Raw genomic sequence first — 17404 nt, forward strand, 5'->3', positions numbered from 1 at the left:
TTGTGAATATTATGGAAAATAAGCAATAACTTCCAAATCAAATACCTTTATTCCAAAGAGCAATGTCAATTTTAGCATGAATACAAAAAATGGAAAAAAATAAAATACACCAAAATCCTGTTGGGCATTTCTACGAGATTTCTAGTAGCAAAAAGAGCCTAGTAGTATCTGTTTTAGACTATGGCAATAAACTTGAAGAGTTAGTTCACCCAGCCCATGATTTACTAACCTTCAAGTCAGTATATATGACATTCTTCTTTTAGATTCTTCTTTTTATTTCAAAATGCTTACACTACGTCTGACGTGCGTAACTGGTGTGCAATATCAGACGCAGCGCAAGCGTTTTGAACTGCGAGAGGCGCTACACTTTTTTCATAAGCTGAATAAGAACGGTGATTAGCCTGAAGCTGGATAATTTACTTTATAAAATTTTAAATATGGACATTTTTCTGACACAAACGCAATAATTCACTTCAGAAGGCCCTTTTTAACCCGCCGGAGCCGTGTGGAGCAGTTATATGATGTATATGTGCACTTTTATGGACTTAAAAAAACAGAACAACAATCACTGCCGTTATAAAGCTTGGAAGAGCTAGGACATTTATTAATATAACTCTGACTGTATTCGTCTGAAAGAATAATGTCATATACACATAGGATGACTCGAGGGTAGGAAATCATGGGCTAATTTTCATTTTTTTGTGAACTAACCCTTTAAATTCTTAAATTGCTCAGAGACTGCCCCTAACCCTTACCAAACATGAAGGGAAAAACCTAGTTAAATAAAATCTAGTTTAATTTAACACATAAGTTTGAAGACCTACAAAGTACAGTACAACATTTTGACAGTAGGCATCAATAATATGCATCAATTAAAACATTTTAGGGTTTATTTCATTTCAGGTTACTCTTTAAATTGTCCTGTGAGGTAGGCTTGTATTTTTACCGCTTAAAATAGTCATTTGAGGTAGCTTGTGTATTTACATCTTAGTTTATATGGGTCCAGGAGAGATGTCCATCACTCTGGTAGCCGCTGTTCCTCTCTGCAGTATTATTCCAGTGTTGTCACTGTCAAACAACAGACAATCATAATAATAAATAAACTGTAAAATCACGAACGTACAGTATACACTCCAAGCTAATGCTTACAAAAGTTAATAATACCAGTTCTCTTGTGGTTTAATGTGGTAATGCCAGACTGTCAAAACAAAGAGAGCGAGATTAAAGAGCTCACCAATTTATATCAAAGTTCCATTGAAAGTCAAGGAGATTCTTCAGTAGCATGGCGACGTGTCTCAAAAGACTTCTTCTGGACGATCATACCGTTCTTCTTGGAGACAACCTTGCCCCTTTTGGCCTTCGTCCCTTTCTCTGGATTTATACCAACAAAGCACCTGAAATCAAAATAGTCTAAGATCAGAGTGTTGCAACAACATGCTTTCAATTAAATGCAATGAATTGTTTTGTTTTTTGTCTTTCTTCATTGCACAAATAGAGTGGACTTGAATGACATATAAAAGTGACATCAAATTAAATTATATTAAAGTCGAGTCAACTTTATTTCTATAGCACTTTTTACAATGCAGATTTTTTCAAAGCAGTTACACAGTGTTAAACATGAAAATAATGCAACAGAGTTTGATTCGGCTGTACAGCCACTCTGGAGAAAAAAAGTGATGTCATCAGCTCATTTCAAATATCATATAGTGACAATGTGGGCAGATCAGTAATTTAGTTTATAATAGTTAATTTAGTTTAGTAATTACATTTATTTGGATATTTAGTTAAAAAAATTATATACATACATATATATTTTTAATTATTACAATTTAGTATATAAAGCCTGTATAGTCAAGCAAAATACCATGTGTCGGGCTTGAAATGTACAGTACTAATACCATTTTATGCGGAAAAAAATACAAACAAATTAATTTAATTGTATATATCCATATAATGATGACAAGTAATGAAGAATTTTTACCTCTAAATGAATTCCAGAGTTCAGGGTCCCTCATCTTGAAACTGAAGGTTGAATGTAGTTGCAAATACAGCAGCAAGCCCCATTGCAAATGTTGGTGTGATGCCCTAAGAGATTACACGGTCCTCAAAGATGACCGGACTTGCCCAGTTGCACCTGAAACTTCAAGTCAAAGCATACATATTACCTTGTGTAAATGATATACAATGTGTCTATCAATGAATCTAAATGAAATATACTAGGCAGTATCAGACTAGGACTTGCAGGAAGACTAAATTGTCTCAATGTCAGCTGAAGTAGCAGACACCTGTAGGGAACAAATACATTATTCTTACCATGGTAAGATTTTTAAGAAGAAAAATTATAAAAGGTCAATAATTAGTAAACACTAGTTGAGAGCAACCTACAGGCGAATGAGGTAGGCTAAGTAACTACAGTCAAACTGCTAAATAGATTTGGCAATCAAAAAATTATGGGTTGCAATTTAATTTTTTACAGGTTTTGGGGGAGTTCTACTGCAAATGTTACCAAATTTAAACAAAAAAACACCCAAAAGTAATATTGTTTTGGCTATTCAAATCTGAGCCTCACTGTTAAATGAAATGTTCAAATACCAAGCAAGATAAGCTCCTGAGCATCAGTTTGATATCAAAAATTATTTGCAAAATGAAAAAGATTTCAATTACCGTTTATTTTGTAGATGCAAGACCTGATAGAGGTTGATGAAGAACACTCGATGATATGCAGCACGTTCTTTAAACTGTGTTTCCTCTTCTGGAAAATCTCCTATCCAAATAACGTTTCCTGAAGTCTCCCCAGGAGTTAATGGCAAATTATTTCTAGGTTTTATTAAAGAAAATTGTCCAAAAGCAGTAGCCTCGATTTGTTGTATCAAACTTCTGAACGTACTCCAAACTCCACAGTCAACACTCAGTTTCCAAAAAAATACTGTTGTGTACTGTAATTTAAAACATTAGCATACTGTTTAAGGCCTCTTTCCTGTTCCTCCAAATTAAGCAGCCCACAATGCATTGCTAACTACAGTATTAAACTGTTTAACAAGAAAACGGCATTTTAGTGTTGAAAATTGGCTGTAAATTTACAGCAATTGCTTACAGTGTACAGTAAAATTGGGATGGTTGCCATTTATCTGCTGTGCTCCATGTAACTAAAAAAGTATCTGCAGATTGCTGAAATCAAACCAATAATTAAGGATGTACAGTAAAATTGTGATGGTTGCCATTGATCTACTGTGTGTCATGTAACTAAAAAAGTAACTGCAGATTACTGAAATCAAACCAATATTTAAGTATGTACAGTAAAATTGGGATGGTTGCCATTGATCTACTGTGCACCATGTAAATAAATAAAAAATGCACCGTTGCTTCGATGATTTAGTACGATTTCATTCACATCAGCAACGAACCGTACCAGAGTTCACATGAACCCAACCCCAGACCGCCTTTTTAAGCATACTCGGGTACAGTTTGTGGGTGCACACCCAAGCTCCGAAGACCGCGTTCACATCATCCAAACGAACCGAACTCTGACGTCAATTGAACCCGGGTGCACACCAAAAATGCCAGTGTGAAAGCAACCAAGTGTGGGTTTAGTGGTTGGGTGGGGTTTGCATTCTTTACGGAAGGTTGAGCTTAAAGTTATATTAAATATTAAAGGGTAAGGTTAGTGGTTGGGGTGGTTTACATGATCGTCAGCGTCACTCTAGCTTTAGGTCTGACGGTGTTGGCCTGGAGCTGGGACATGTAGTTCTGCAGTATGTAGCCTGGATGCCAGCCGAACTTAGCCCTACTACATTTGAGGTCGGTAAGTTCGGTCTGGACTTGATCAGTTGTGGAGTTATGCTGCCTTCAGGTGCTGTCGGAAATTTGATATCTGATGATTACGAGCTCATTGCATTCAAGTTTCAAAATGTGAGGGCGTGTAAATGTGCAATCTTTACCCAGGAAACTCGTATTAACGATAATTCCGAGAGCATGTGAAGGCAGCCTTTGGCCCCGATCACACCGAACGCGTTTTTCAGGTTCGAAAACGCGAGGCGCACTGCACTCCCTTTTTTGGTCGGCGTTTTTTTCATTCAAAAATGAGCAGTGCGCTTTAATGTTTCTAGGCAACCCCCGAATCACCTGTACTGTCAGTCAAATCAATGTAACGGTCAACACAACGGAAGGCCCGCCTCTTCATTCATTCGATTGGACAACAGAAAATAAGCGCGATGACGTTGCGCGCTTTCCCGCTCAGAGTTGACTTTTTTTCAATTTCATGCGCTCGGAGTGCTCCTTCAAAAGCACGAGGCGCAGCAAGCGGTTTAAATGCGGGGCGCCCAGGGCGCATAAGCAGCGCGCATAACGCTCTCTGCCAACCGAAATCCATTCAAAAAAAGCGCCTCTCGCTGCAAAAACGCGTTCTGTGTGATCGGGGCCTAACTATGCCTGAACAGGAGTAGTTCAGACCAAAAAAATTGTCAGGACGGGCTTAATACAATGATGGGCAGATGATAAACATTAAATGGTTAGTTCGCCCAAAAATGAAATTTATGTCATTAATGGCTCACCCTAATGTCGTTCCACACCCGTAAGACCTCTGTCTATCTTCGGAACACAGTTTAAAGGGGTGGTTGCATGCGATTTCACTTTTTTTAACTTTAGTAAGTGTGTAATGTTGCTGCTTGAGCATAAACAGTATCTGCAAAGTTACAGCCCTGAAAGTTCAATGCAAACGGAGATATTGTCTTTTAAAGTTATGGCAGTTTATTGCCGACAAAAAAGTCAGTTTTGGACTACAACAAGCTTCTTCCTGGGTTGGTGACATCATAAACCCTTGCTAGTCACCACAGATGTGACTTCTGCCCGTAATGGTAAGGGGCGTGGCGTTTCCGGCAACCTGTGCTTGACACTTCAGCCAATAAAAATACATGAAACTACATTTAGCCATCTAACCAATCTAAGACCACTGCGTTTTTCAGAGGGGCTTCATAGAAGCAGGAAGCAAACAAGCCGTTCAAAGGACAGTGGAGACAGCGGTGTGGAATAAAGGTAAAATATAAGAAAAATACAGCGTATAATATATATATATATATATATATATATATATATATATATATATATATATATATATATATATATATATATATATATATATATATATATATATATATATATTAAGACATGTTATACTGTGCCCCATAAACACAACCAAGCCTAGAAAAAACCACAGAACCACCTGTTTAAGATATTTTATATTTTGTCTGAGAGTGTATGAAATTGTATGCACACTATACTGTCCATGTCCAGAAAGGGAATAAAAACATCAAAGTAGTCCATATGTGACATCAGTTAGTTCATTAGAATCTCTTGAGGTATTGAAAATACATTTTGGTCCAAAAATCAAAAAAACTACGACTTTATTCAGCATTGTCTTTTCTTCCCTGTTTGTTTTCAATCCTCAAATAAAGATTCAAATGGTTATGAATCAGTTTTTATAAATTGATTCATGATTCGGATTGCCAATGTCACGTGATTTCAGTAGTTTGGCAGTTTGACACGCGATCCGAATCATGAATCAATTCACAACCATTCAGATCTTTATTTGAGGATTAAAAAACAAACAGGGAAGAGAAGACGATGCTGAATAAAGTCGTAGTTTTTGTTATTTTTGGACCAAAATGTATTTTCGATGCTTCAAGAGATTCTAATGAACTAACCGATGTCACATATGGACTACTTTGATGATGTTTTTATTACCTACCTGGACATGGACATTATAGTGTGCCCACACTTGCATACGCGCTCAGACTTAATATAAAATATCATAAACTATGTTCTGAAGATGAACGGAGGTCTTACGGGTGTGGAACGACATTAGGGCGAGTCATTAATGACATACATTTCATTTTTGGGTGAACTAACCATTTAACGTAAGCATTCACGCCACCAAAGAAATTAATTAAATAAAATCATAAATGAAGAACTTGTACATATATGCATTCACCTTTACTATTTCTCTCAAAAATGATGATCGTGTTGGTAAGTACTGTGTATCCTTAAAATCTTTTTACACTCATCTTCTTCCAGTGTGCGTGCAGTTGAATTCTATTGGCAACTATCCGACTATAAGAGGCCATGCATGTCTGTAGCGATATTATGCGTAGCATGCATAGTATGCGTGCTCAACATACGTCACTTACTCCGTTGCTCTGATTGGTTGTCGGTCTATCCAGTTGAGTGCAGAGGCATTTTCCCTCCTACTTCGGTTGAAACACGCCCCATAATAACAGCCCAATGGAGCAGTATCCGACTCATATTCTGACTAAAATTGAGTGCGATGATGTCAGGCTAGCGATTCTGCAGTTATTGTAGATATATCTAATTTTGATGCCGGTTGTCAAATCACTGTAAAATGGTTAATTTCTACCACCTACTGGCTGACGTGTGTATTACCGGATGGCACCCAGGGGAGCAATAGAGGCCTCTGCTTAAATGTTCTATTGTGCGAAATTACTACTTTTATGGTGTTTTTTTTTTTTGTCCTTTTTGAAACGTGATCGTCACTTATGACTAGGAAGTGTTGCTCAATGGAAAGACTTGCTTAAAATTTCTACTAAATTCTACTTTTATTGAAAGCAGTGTCATGGTTTAGAACAAAATTTATATTCCATCATCTACAGACTTGCATGCCCTCGTTTTAAGCAACCCTTTGTTAAAAAAAAAAGGTCTGTACTACAAACCTTTTATGATCATCTTCCAGTGATCTTTCTGATAATTTTATCGGAAGCAGTTTCCATACCAGATCTGATCAAAAACTTTTGGTACTACTACTATTGGTAATTACTAATTAGGTATATGCATATTTTTGTGGAGTTTCTATAAATATTTAATAAGGTGGGTTATAAATGAGGTATCTAACATTTGCACATCACAAATCAAAAACTGACTGGCTTCAAATTATTTTAAAATTTTGAACCCGTTGGACACAGGAAGTGATGACACCTTATTTATGGTTGCTCCTTATTGGTCATTTCCTTGTTAGCTGTCACTTGGTTTCAAACAAACAGACTCTATAAACATATGGTACCATTAGCTAGCGTGGATACACATTTAATTTCCGAATCTAATGTTCTCTGAGAAAGGTTAGTGGCTAAGCACGTGACACCTCCCCAGATGTTGCTAGCTAAGAATGTGCACTGTCAAATTCTTCCCGATTGGTCTGAGCTAATTTAGACCTGGCAAATGAGCCAGTGGTAAGATGAAGATTCTGGAGGGGGTGCTTGGGGAGAGAATTAGAGCTAGTCGCTCTGGAGCACGGCTGGAAATGTCAGCGGAAAATTCCCGGAGGATTCTGGGGAAAAACAAGGCGTGTAGTGATGATGGGGGAGAGAAGTGGGGAGGCTTTGATCCACCAGCCATTGTTTTTAGTCACTGTAACTGCTGGTTATAGAGAAGAATCTGACTGTTTATGGCAGGCTGTCTGAATCCAGAACAGGTGCATGTGTTTGTGCGTGTGTGAGGAAAGGCTGATACTAAGCCAGTGGAATGAAATGGCAGATAACAGCTAATCAATGGAAAACCATGGTACTCAACTGGTGGGTGAGACCCAAAAATGGGACACAAGTCTGTTCTGGTGCTCAGAATGGAAAAACAATACTAAATACAAAAGATAAAATAGAACTAATCTAATAATTTAATCACATGTTAGGCTAATGATTTTATAAAGGAGGAGAAAACATTCCCCATATATTTGATGTGTATTTATAGAAACTGCTTGGTAGAAAGTAGCCGACATGTCCTGATTCTCGAAAAGCAGGTTAAAAGAAGATAAAAGCAAAATACATCCCAGACTTTGTTAAATATGTGTTAATGTAAATTGAATATAAACATGGTTTTTGCACCATTTCATCAGAGTCCTAAAGCAAAACCAGTTGAGAGCCATTGATTTGTAAAATATAACCAATTCTTATTCTCCATTAGATTATTTCACACATTAAATGCCTTTCTGATGATTAACATCTTACAACAGCTACTTTTTGACTTTTTTTCCTAAATAGGCTCATGTCATGTATTTGTTGAGTGTAAAGATGAGAGAGAGAAAACAAGGCGGAGAGTGAGACAGAAAGGAACCCTGTGTGCTCTAGATGTAGGTGTTGTAGATTAGAATGTCACTCTTAGTGACTGGTTGCCATATCTCCCATCAGCCCATGGGGCAAGCTGAAAAAACAAGGGACACCAGTGATAAATGACTCGATGCACACTTGCACACACTCGCAAACACAAATGGGATTTACCCTCACTTTACGTGTGTGTGCATGTGTGTGTGTGTGTGTGTGTGTGTGTGTGTGTGTGTGTGTGTGTGTGTGTGTGTGTGTGTGTGTGTGTGTGTGTGTGTGTGTGTGTGTGTGTGTGTGTGTGTGTGTGTGTGTGTGTGTGTGTGTGTGTGTGTGTGTGTGTGTGTGTGTGTGTGTGTGTGTGTGTGTGACCTGGTAATCCCTACGTTATGGGGACAAAATGTCCCCACAAAGATGGCAATATCCGAAATCCTTGTCCTTGTGGGGACATTTTTAGGTCCCCATGAGGAAAACATCTTATAAATCACACAGAAGGAGTTTTTTTGAGAAAGTAAAAATGCAGAACGTTCCCTGTGATGGGTAGGTTTAGGGGCAGGGGCAGTGTAGGGGGACAGGATGTACAGTTTGTACAGTATGAAATCCATTACGCCTATGGAAAGTCCCCATAAAACATGGAAACACGACATGAGTGTGTGTGTGTGTGTGTGTGTGTGTGTGTGTGTGTGTGTGGATTCCCCAAGCAGAGATTCTGCTGAAATTGCAGTTAAAGTGACCTTGTGTTTGGTGGTTGTCTAACAGGGCATTTAAGCACAGATGTGTTTATGTGGAACTTTTTATTTGTATGGTGGTGTGTGCATGGCAATTGTGTAAAATGACAGCAAGTATAGCACTGAACCCACCTAGCTTAAACTGCAGTATTTATGAAGTATTTATGAATTTCATTATGTACACTTGGGCAATATATTGCAGTAATACTTGCTGTGATTTTGCTGATAATTTTGGCATTACATTTTTAAAGTGGTCATGAACTGCATTGTTTTATTGTTTTATGATGTTTCCTGGCATGCACTTATAATGTTAGACTGCTTTTTACATCCAAAATTGTTATAATTTATAAATAAAAAACATTTTTACTAGCCTGATTTTAGCCCTCTGCTCCGAACGCTCTGTTTTAAATGGGTGATGAATTGAGGAATCAACTTTTCCTTGAACTTTTGATATATAAAAGGTCATGGTAATATAAGATTATCCTGTACGTTTCAGAGCTGAAAACTTCCTTGTTAGTCAAAGAAAAGCTTTTATAGAAAAGTCTTTTTTAGAATGCGTGACGAAACACACACCTCTACAGCGGGTCTAATTCAGTAGCCTCGGCCACCGACCCATGGAGGGCTCGTGCTAGCTGGTCAACAACAACTTCATGCCAAGGAAGATTAAGATATTGCGCTATTCCTGGTTGTGGAAGAACACAGTCGCTGCATAAGCTTCCTTCTGATCGTAATATTAGGAATAAGTGGTTGAACATTATTTTTAATAAATCATGAAGTAAATCATGAAGTAAATCATGTTTATTGCTTGGTAGCTCAATCTGGTTTAACACTAGGCCTATGTTCCATGCGCAAATTGGTGGGTGGGGCTAAACAGGCAAGGGATGAAGTAGGTGTTGATTAAAGTGAAAAGTAAAGTTGCTCAATTAAAGCCCCACTTGGCTACTTTTGCTCTCGGGGTCCCCCTACAGTTTGGAAAAAATAATGTCCTCAAATACTGTCGTAAGAGCTGTCCTCCTACAACAGGGGATGCCATCGCGCATGCATTTGTTGACATGACAGCCCTGATAGCCCTGAACTAGTGATGCGCGGTTCGTCTCATAACCCGCGGACCCCGTATGTCTATTTAATGGTCGCGGGTGCGTGGCGGGTTGTAAAAATATATACAGTGGTGCGGTGCGGCCAAATAACTTCATAAAAGCGTCCCGCGGGTCGGTGCAGCAGTTCCCCTTAAAACTGCAAGAGGAGTTCTTCTGGCGTCGCGTGTGAAATGTCTTCATCCCAGGTAACGTTACAGTCAGTGGCATATGCTCCAGCATGTCATATGAATATAATTTCATGGGTTTTATTTTTTTCAAACGCCAAATAATCACGATGCTCACGTTTACAAGCCAGCGTCATTATAGTAGTCTATTGGTTACCGTTTTACAGAATCTATATGATACTTCAGTTCAATGTTTGAGTGGTAGCTCACCGTAACAAGCAGGACCGCATCGGTCGGGCACGCCTCCTTCAGCTCACGCCGACGAGCAAACCCTGGTCACATTTTGATCCTCGTCCTGCCTTTAATCCCATCATTTTTTCATTTCCTCTTATTGCTTTCCTCCAACAAAACCCTTTCTTTCTTATTTGTCTCTGCTGCTTCAGACATGACTATATTATCCGACGAACAAAGTTGGGCTCGCACGTCCGAATGTAAGGAAGTGTGTGTGTTGGTGGAAGTGACGTATATGCCGTAAAGCAGTCGAGTTTTGTAGTTCTTTTCTTTTTCTCGGGTTACTACCCGAAACCCGAAGTTTAAAAGTACGATTAAAAACGATACAGACCCCATCAGGCTATGGCAGACGTGTCATTCAACCTATTGTAAGTCGATTTATCATCACAAGAGTCTTAAAAAATATATTATGAAGGTTGAAAAGTTACCTAGTGCTGCTTTAAAGTGAAAGTTCACTCAATGGACAAAACAAATATGATTTCGCACAAAAAGTGCCCACAAATGCACAGAAGAAGCATATGTAGTGTATTTTAAAAATGATTGGAGTATGTCAGAAAATAAATATCTGTAGAAGATTTACCCATTTAAACTTGTTTTAATTATTCATTTTGGGTGAAAGTATGGCTATGATTATAAAAACCATGGCAGTTGCTTTAATGCATTTAGGGGTGTGGTCATGGTCAATACAATCTCCTGAACTCCAAACTGAATGACAGAATTGGAAAGAAAGGTGATTTAAGCAATTTTGAGCGTGGCATGGTTGTTGGTGCCAGAAGGTCTGGTTCACAATTTGCTCAGTTACTGGGATTTTCACGCACAACCATTTCTAGGGTTTACAAAGTATGGTGTGAAAAAAGTTAAAACATCCATTATGTGGCAGTCCTGTGGGCGAAAATGCCTTTTTGATTTTTAGAGTTTAAAGGAGAATGGGCTGACTGATTCAAGCTTATAGAAGAGCAACTTTGACTGAAATAACCACTTGTTACAACCGAGGTATGCAGCAAAGCATTTGTGAAGCCATAACACGCACAGCCTTGAGGCAGATGGGCTACAACAGCAGAAGACCCCAACAGGTACCACGCATCTGCACTACAAATAAGAAAAAGAGGCTACAATTTGCACAAGCTCACCAAAATTGGACAGTTGAAGAAGGGAAAAAGGTTGCCTGGTCTGATGAGTCTCGATTTCTGTTGAGACAATCAGATGGTAGAGTCAGAATTTGGCGTAAACAGAATGAGAACATGGATCCATTATGCCTTGTTACCACTGTGCAGGCTGGTGGTGGTGTAATGGTGTGGGGGATGTTTTCTTGGCACACTTTAGGCCCCTTAGTGCCAAATGGGCATCGTTTAAATGCCACGGCCTACCTGAGCATTGTTTCTGACCATGTCCATCCCTTTATGACCACCATGTACCCATCCTCTGATGGCTACTTCCAGCAGGATACTGTACTAAAATTGCCCCCACAGTCACCAGATCTCAACCCAATAGAGCATCTTTGGGATGTGGTGGAATGGGAGCTTCGTGCCCTGGATGTGCATTCCACAAATCTCCATCAACTGCAAGATGCTATCCTATCAATATGGGCCAACATTTCTAAAGAATGCTTTCAGCACCTTGTTGAATCAATGCAACGTAGAATTAAGGCAGTTCTGAAGGCAAAAGGGATTCAAACACAGTATTAGTATGGTGTTCCTAATAATCCTTTTAGGGGAGTGTATAGGCTCTAGCATTATATGTAGCGTGGCAGCTGCTGCTGTGACGCTGTATAAACGCTTCCAGTGTGAATACTCTCACGCGTCTGCAGCTGCAGTGACAGTGTATTTGCGCTGACACGCTGCTCACGCTTGCTCACACTAGCGTTGTGAAAGCCATTATGCCCACAAATGCTGCATATGGTTAGCCTAGAAATCTATACGCACCCTAGCGGCAGCAAATCTAATCTGCCGTGAGTATCATCTAGCAACTCTCAATACACTGCTGAGCTGTAAAGCCAAACTCTGTTCAGGCCAATCACATCGTGTATAGAGTCGGTGGGCGGAGCTCAACATTATGGCGGCTGAGTTGCGCTCGCGTGCTACTAGTAAACACAGAAGTTGGTGAACGGCGGTCTTTCAAATCCGCTTTGACCACGACTCTGGAAGACTTGGAGTTAAGCTTTTCTCTGAGAAAAGAACAAAGAACGGAACTGAAGTCATTCTTAAAAAGGGAAGATGTGTTCTGAGTTTTGCCGACCGGATACAGCGAAAGTTTAATCTGTCAACTAGCTCTGCTTCACCTTCGTTGCTCTGGTTGGTTGTAGTGCAATCAAATTGCATGCACGCCATGCATGGGGAGTATGAAAGACAACCGTTTATCCTGCCCCTCGGATTGAGCCCTGTCAATGATGAGTTTCCAGACCAAACATCTTGATGTGGGTCTGGCTTGTCAGGCTAGCATATGGTTTATTAAGATAAAAATGTATATAATTAGTACTCTCATCATTTAAAATTAAGTTAGTGGTTAAACATTTACTTAGTTTACATTGACCTATTCATATAAAAACTGCGTTGTGTTTAGATTTTTGCCAAATCACAAAATAAAAATGAAAAATATTATTTTGAAAAATTTTACAAGTGTCTATTTTAGTAAATGGCAATCTTTTTTCTTTTCTTTTTTTTTCATCCATACATTTCTAAAAGCGTAGGAACTTGATACATTTTGTCACTGAAAACCATGTCCTCTGGTGTAACACCATATCTGGCAATTCTGCTGACAAGTTTAAGGACATTAGTTGAAGGACCCCATTAAAGGTCGTGTTACTGTCACATGGTAAAACATGACGTGCAGATGGTAAGATTTGTCTCAGAATTGTTTAAATATTTAACTTTTTTGTAAGCACTATAAAAGTGTAAATATATGTTGTCCTTTGGTGCGACACCCCTATATTATTATTTTTTTCTGTCACGCCATAGGATACATTACAGTAAAAAAAATCTAAAAACAGTAAAAGAATTGACAAACTTAGTGACTCTTATATATTTTCAAACATTAGATTTCACACAACATAACAATATTTTTTCTTTAAAATTGGTGTTTTAAAAAAAGCATTTTTCTACTGCTTATTTTTAACTACCAATTTATTTAATCAAATTAGAGGAAAAACAGTAATATTGTGTAATATATTTACTTTTTATTACTTCAACAATTATTTAATATATATATATATATATATATATATATATATATATATATATATATATATATATATATATATATATATATATATATATATATATTAATGTATTTTTAAAATGTAATTTAGCTATATTTTCAGGAGACAGTACTGCAGTTCCCTATATCGAGGGAACTTCGCACTGCGAATTTGGGGATGCTACCTAAGCATCAACGCATCTGAAGTATGAATGAAACTAGTCAAATCCTGATTGGTGCTACGTCATGACGTAGATGTGACGGCATACCCAGGAGCTATAAAGGGGAGCCCGGCACATTGTAGCATCAGTTATCGCTCTTTAGCATAACGCTCTGTAAACTGTCTATCTATTTATTGTTGTTTGTCCCCTATAAAAATATATATAAATAGAAAGATATGGCAACCGAATTCAAGAGATGTGTGCACCCGTGTACCCGCTTAATTTCGGGAATGGACACACATTCTCTGTGTGTTCAGTGCCTGTGCCTGGGCTCTCGAGGGAGCCGCCTGCAGTCATTGTGAGCTGCTGACGCTCAGGGTACTGCGGTCTAGGATGGCGGTCTTTGATGAGGCCGGCCAACCACGTGAGCCCCGTGGTTCTGGGCCCGGCGTCGCAGATCATGGGGCTCACAGCTGGATCTGTCAGCGGAGATTGAGACTGCCGAGGCACTTTCTCAATCTTCCTCTGACAGTTCAGAGGTTCTCCCACCTCGTGTGGAAGCCCGCGAAGCGGCCTCTTCCCCCGGGGTGGAGAATCCGATGTTGATTCTCTCCGGTTCTGAGGAGGAGCTTATAGAGGTGCTGACCCATGCTGTGGCCAAATTAAATACTGAGTGGCCACGAGAAAGACACGAGTTCCAGCCATCGAGTAGGCTGGATGATCGTTTTCTTTCGCGCCGGGCTCAGACACCTCGCCAGGGCTTGCCATTTTTTCCGGACCTGCATAACGAGTTGTGCAGGTCCTGGAACAGACCTTATTCCGTGTGAATTTCCAATCCCCCTGTGTTAGATTATGCAAACGTTATGGGGCGCGTGAGGCTGGCTACGGGACGATGCCGCGGGTGGAAGATGCTCTAGCGGTCTATCTGTCACCCGAATCGGCATCGTCCCTGAAACCCCCGGTACTGTGGGCAGGGCATATATGGCGGGGGGTCGGGCTGGTAGTTCCCAGCACACGTTATCTATCTTGCAGGCCTACCAGGTCGACCTCCTCAAAGAGTTAAACGAGGGTGAGGGTCCCTCTCCGGAGGATATCCTCGAACTCAGAAAGGCTGCTGATATGTCTCTCCGCGTCACCAAGGAGACGGCCCGTGCCATGGCCCGCTCCATGGCCTCAATGGTGACGGTGGAGAGACACCTATGGCTCAATCTATCGGGGATGAAGGAGAAAGATAAAACATTTCTCCTAGATTCCCTGATCTCGCCTTCTGGCCTGTTTAGCGATGCCGTTAATTCGGTCGTCGACAGGTTTCAGGAGGCAAGGAAACAATCAGCGGCCTTTTGACAGTTCCTCCCTCGTCAGCCAAAATCTGGAAAGGCTGCCACTAGTGGGCAGCCTCAGCCGTCAGCCAGCTCCTCGCACCAACAGGTGCAAAAAGAGAGCGTCGCCTCTAGAGCCCCTCCTCCGGGAGCCTGGCAACAGAGGAGGCGCTCTCACCAGCAGGCTTCTGTGCAGAAGGGCGATCTGAGGAACGTCCTTCTTGCTAAGAAGGCTGCTGGGAAGAAATCCTAGCCGTGGCAGGGTCGCTTCGGGCCACATTGTTTTCCCACGGACAGGTGGTGCTCCAGTCGCCTCGAGAAAGACCTGCAACTGGGCAGCATGTGTGTCAACATACCCAAAATCGTATTCAGCTCTCTTCCGGGAATCCGCTTCAGGGAGCCAAAAACGAGGTTCAATCAATACCCGAGACCAGCCTCAAGAGGCTGATTCCCTTAGTAGATTATCTCGGTGCATGAAAATGCTGTCCGAATATATCCACATGGGTCCTGCATACTGTAGAAATAGGGTACAGACTGCAGTTCGATCACCCTCCTCCAAAATTCAATGGGGTGACATGGACTGCAGTGGTACCAGAGTGGGTTCGGGTAATGGAACAAGAAGTAGAATCCTTGCTGACAAAGGGAGCCATAGAACGGGTCCCACCGTCGGAGAGGGAGGCCGGGTTCTACAGCCGATACTTTATAGTTCCAAAAAAGGATGGAGGGCTTCGGGCGATTTTAGATCTGAGGTATCTGAACCGGTCTCTGAGGAGATTCAGGTTCAAGATGTTAACTATTCCCACCATCGTGAGTCAGATTCAGCCCAAGGACTGGTTCGTCACGATAGATTTAAAAGACGCCTATTTTCATGTCTCCATCCTTCCTTGCCACAGGAAGTTTCTGAGGTTCGCTTTCAGGGGGGAAGCGTACCAATATCGGGTGCTTCCGTTCGGTCTAGCTCTTTCCCCTTGCACATTAACCAAATGTAGTGCAGCTCTGGCTCCACTGAGACTTCAGGGCATCCGTGTGCTAAATGATATCGACGACTGGCTAATACTGGCACAGTCGTACGAGATGGCAGTTCAACATCGAGATGTAGTTCTGGCACATATTCAATGCTTGGGGCTGAGACTCAACACGAAAAAGAGCGTGTTGACGCCAGCCCAGAAAATGAGTTTTCTGGGGATAATATGGGATTCAATTTCGATGCAGGCAAAACTGTCCCCCGCGCGAGTGGAGACCATTCTGGCGATAGTCTCAGGAATAAGGCTGGGCCACAGCATCACTGTAAAGCACTTCCAGAAAGTATTGGGGCATCTAGCAGCAGCGTCCAATGTCATTCTGTTTGGCCTGCTACACATGAGGGCCCTACAGTGGTGGCTAAAAACCAAAGGGTTTTCCCCCAAGGGGAACCCGTTCTGTACGATCAGGGTAACGCGCAAATTCCTTCGTGCTCTAGTTATATGCAAGAAAGTTTGGTTTCTGTCCCAAGGGCCAGTACTGGGAGCATCATGTTGCCGGAAAACCGTTTCAACAGATGCCTCCTTCACTGGTTGGGGCGTGGCCATGGAAGGCCGCTTTGCGAGGGGGCACCACGTTCTGGTCCGTACGGACAATATGGCAGTCGTGGCATACCTGAACTGCCAAGGGGGGTTGAGATTGCGGCCTCTATGCAAATTGGCTCATATCATTCTCCGTTGGTCACAAGGGAAACTGTTATCCCTCAGGACAATGTACATCCCGGGGATACAGAATCAGGGGGCAGACATACTGTCGAGGCTGGGGCTGAGGCCCGGGGAATGGCGGCTCCACCCAGAGGTGGTAGAGTCAATATGCAGGAGGTTCGGCCCAGTGGAAGTGGATCTGTTCGCATCTCAAGAGACTGTCCACTGTGGTTCTCCCTCACTTATCCAGCCCCGCTGGGGTTGGATGCCATGGTACAGACGTAGCTGAGGCTGCGTCTGTACGCATTTCCCCCGATAGCTCTGCTCCCAGGGGTCCTGGAGAGAGTCCGGCAACAAGGAGTCAGTCTTCTTCTGGTGGCTCCTCGTTGGCCGACTCGAGTATGGTTCTCTGATATAATAGCTCTGCTGGTGGGTCCCCCGTGGCAGGTCCTTCTGAGAAGGGACCTCCTATCGCAGGCAGGGGGCACAATATTTCACCCCGCCCCGAAATATGGGACCTTTGGGTCTGGCCCCTGAGGGGGCCAGGTACCGAGAAGATGGACTACCAGCAGACGTTATAGAGACCCTACTTAGTTCCAGGACCCTGTCTACAAGGAGACTGTACAGCCTCAAGTGGAATGTTTTCGCTACTTGATGTAGAGAACTTGAGGTGGATCCAGTTAACTGCCCAGTGGCTTCAGTGCTGGAGTTCCTCCAAAATCGTTCCTCTGCAGGGCTTACCCCGTCCACAC

General features: G+C 41.5%; 1 protein-coding gene and 1 long non-coding RNA gene across 2 annotated transcripts in view; one reads left to right on the forward strand and one right to left on the reverse strand.

Moving 5' to 3' along the window:
• Positions 1–17404, forward strand: part of ndst3 (N-deacetylase/N-sulfotransferase (heparan glucosaminyl) 3) — a 105113-nt gene that overhangs the window by 6640 nt on the left and 81069 nt on the right. The window lies entirely within an intron of this gene.
• Positions 128–3094, reverse strand: LOC137074068 (uncharacterized). Its single transcript, XR_010904888.1, has 3 exons — positions 1982–3094; positions 1235–1394; positions 128–1068 (listed from the first exon to the last, which is right to left on the reverse strand). It is a non-coding gene; the product is annotated as an uncharacterized lncRNA (long non-coding RNA).

Source organism: Pseudorasbora parva, chromosome 4 (genome assembly GCF_024679245.1).
Source record: "Pseudorasbora parva isolate DD20220531a chromosome 4, ASM2467924v1, whole genome shotgun sequence".
In the NCBI taxonomy this organism is placed as follows: Eukaryota; Metazoa; Chordata; class Actinopteri; order Cypriniformes; family Gobionidae; genus Pseudorasbora; species Pseudorasbora parva.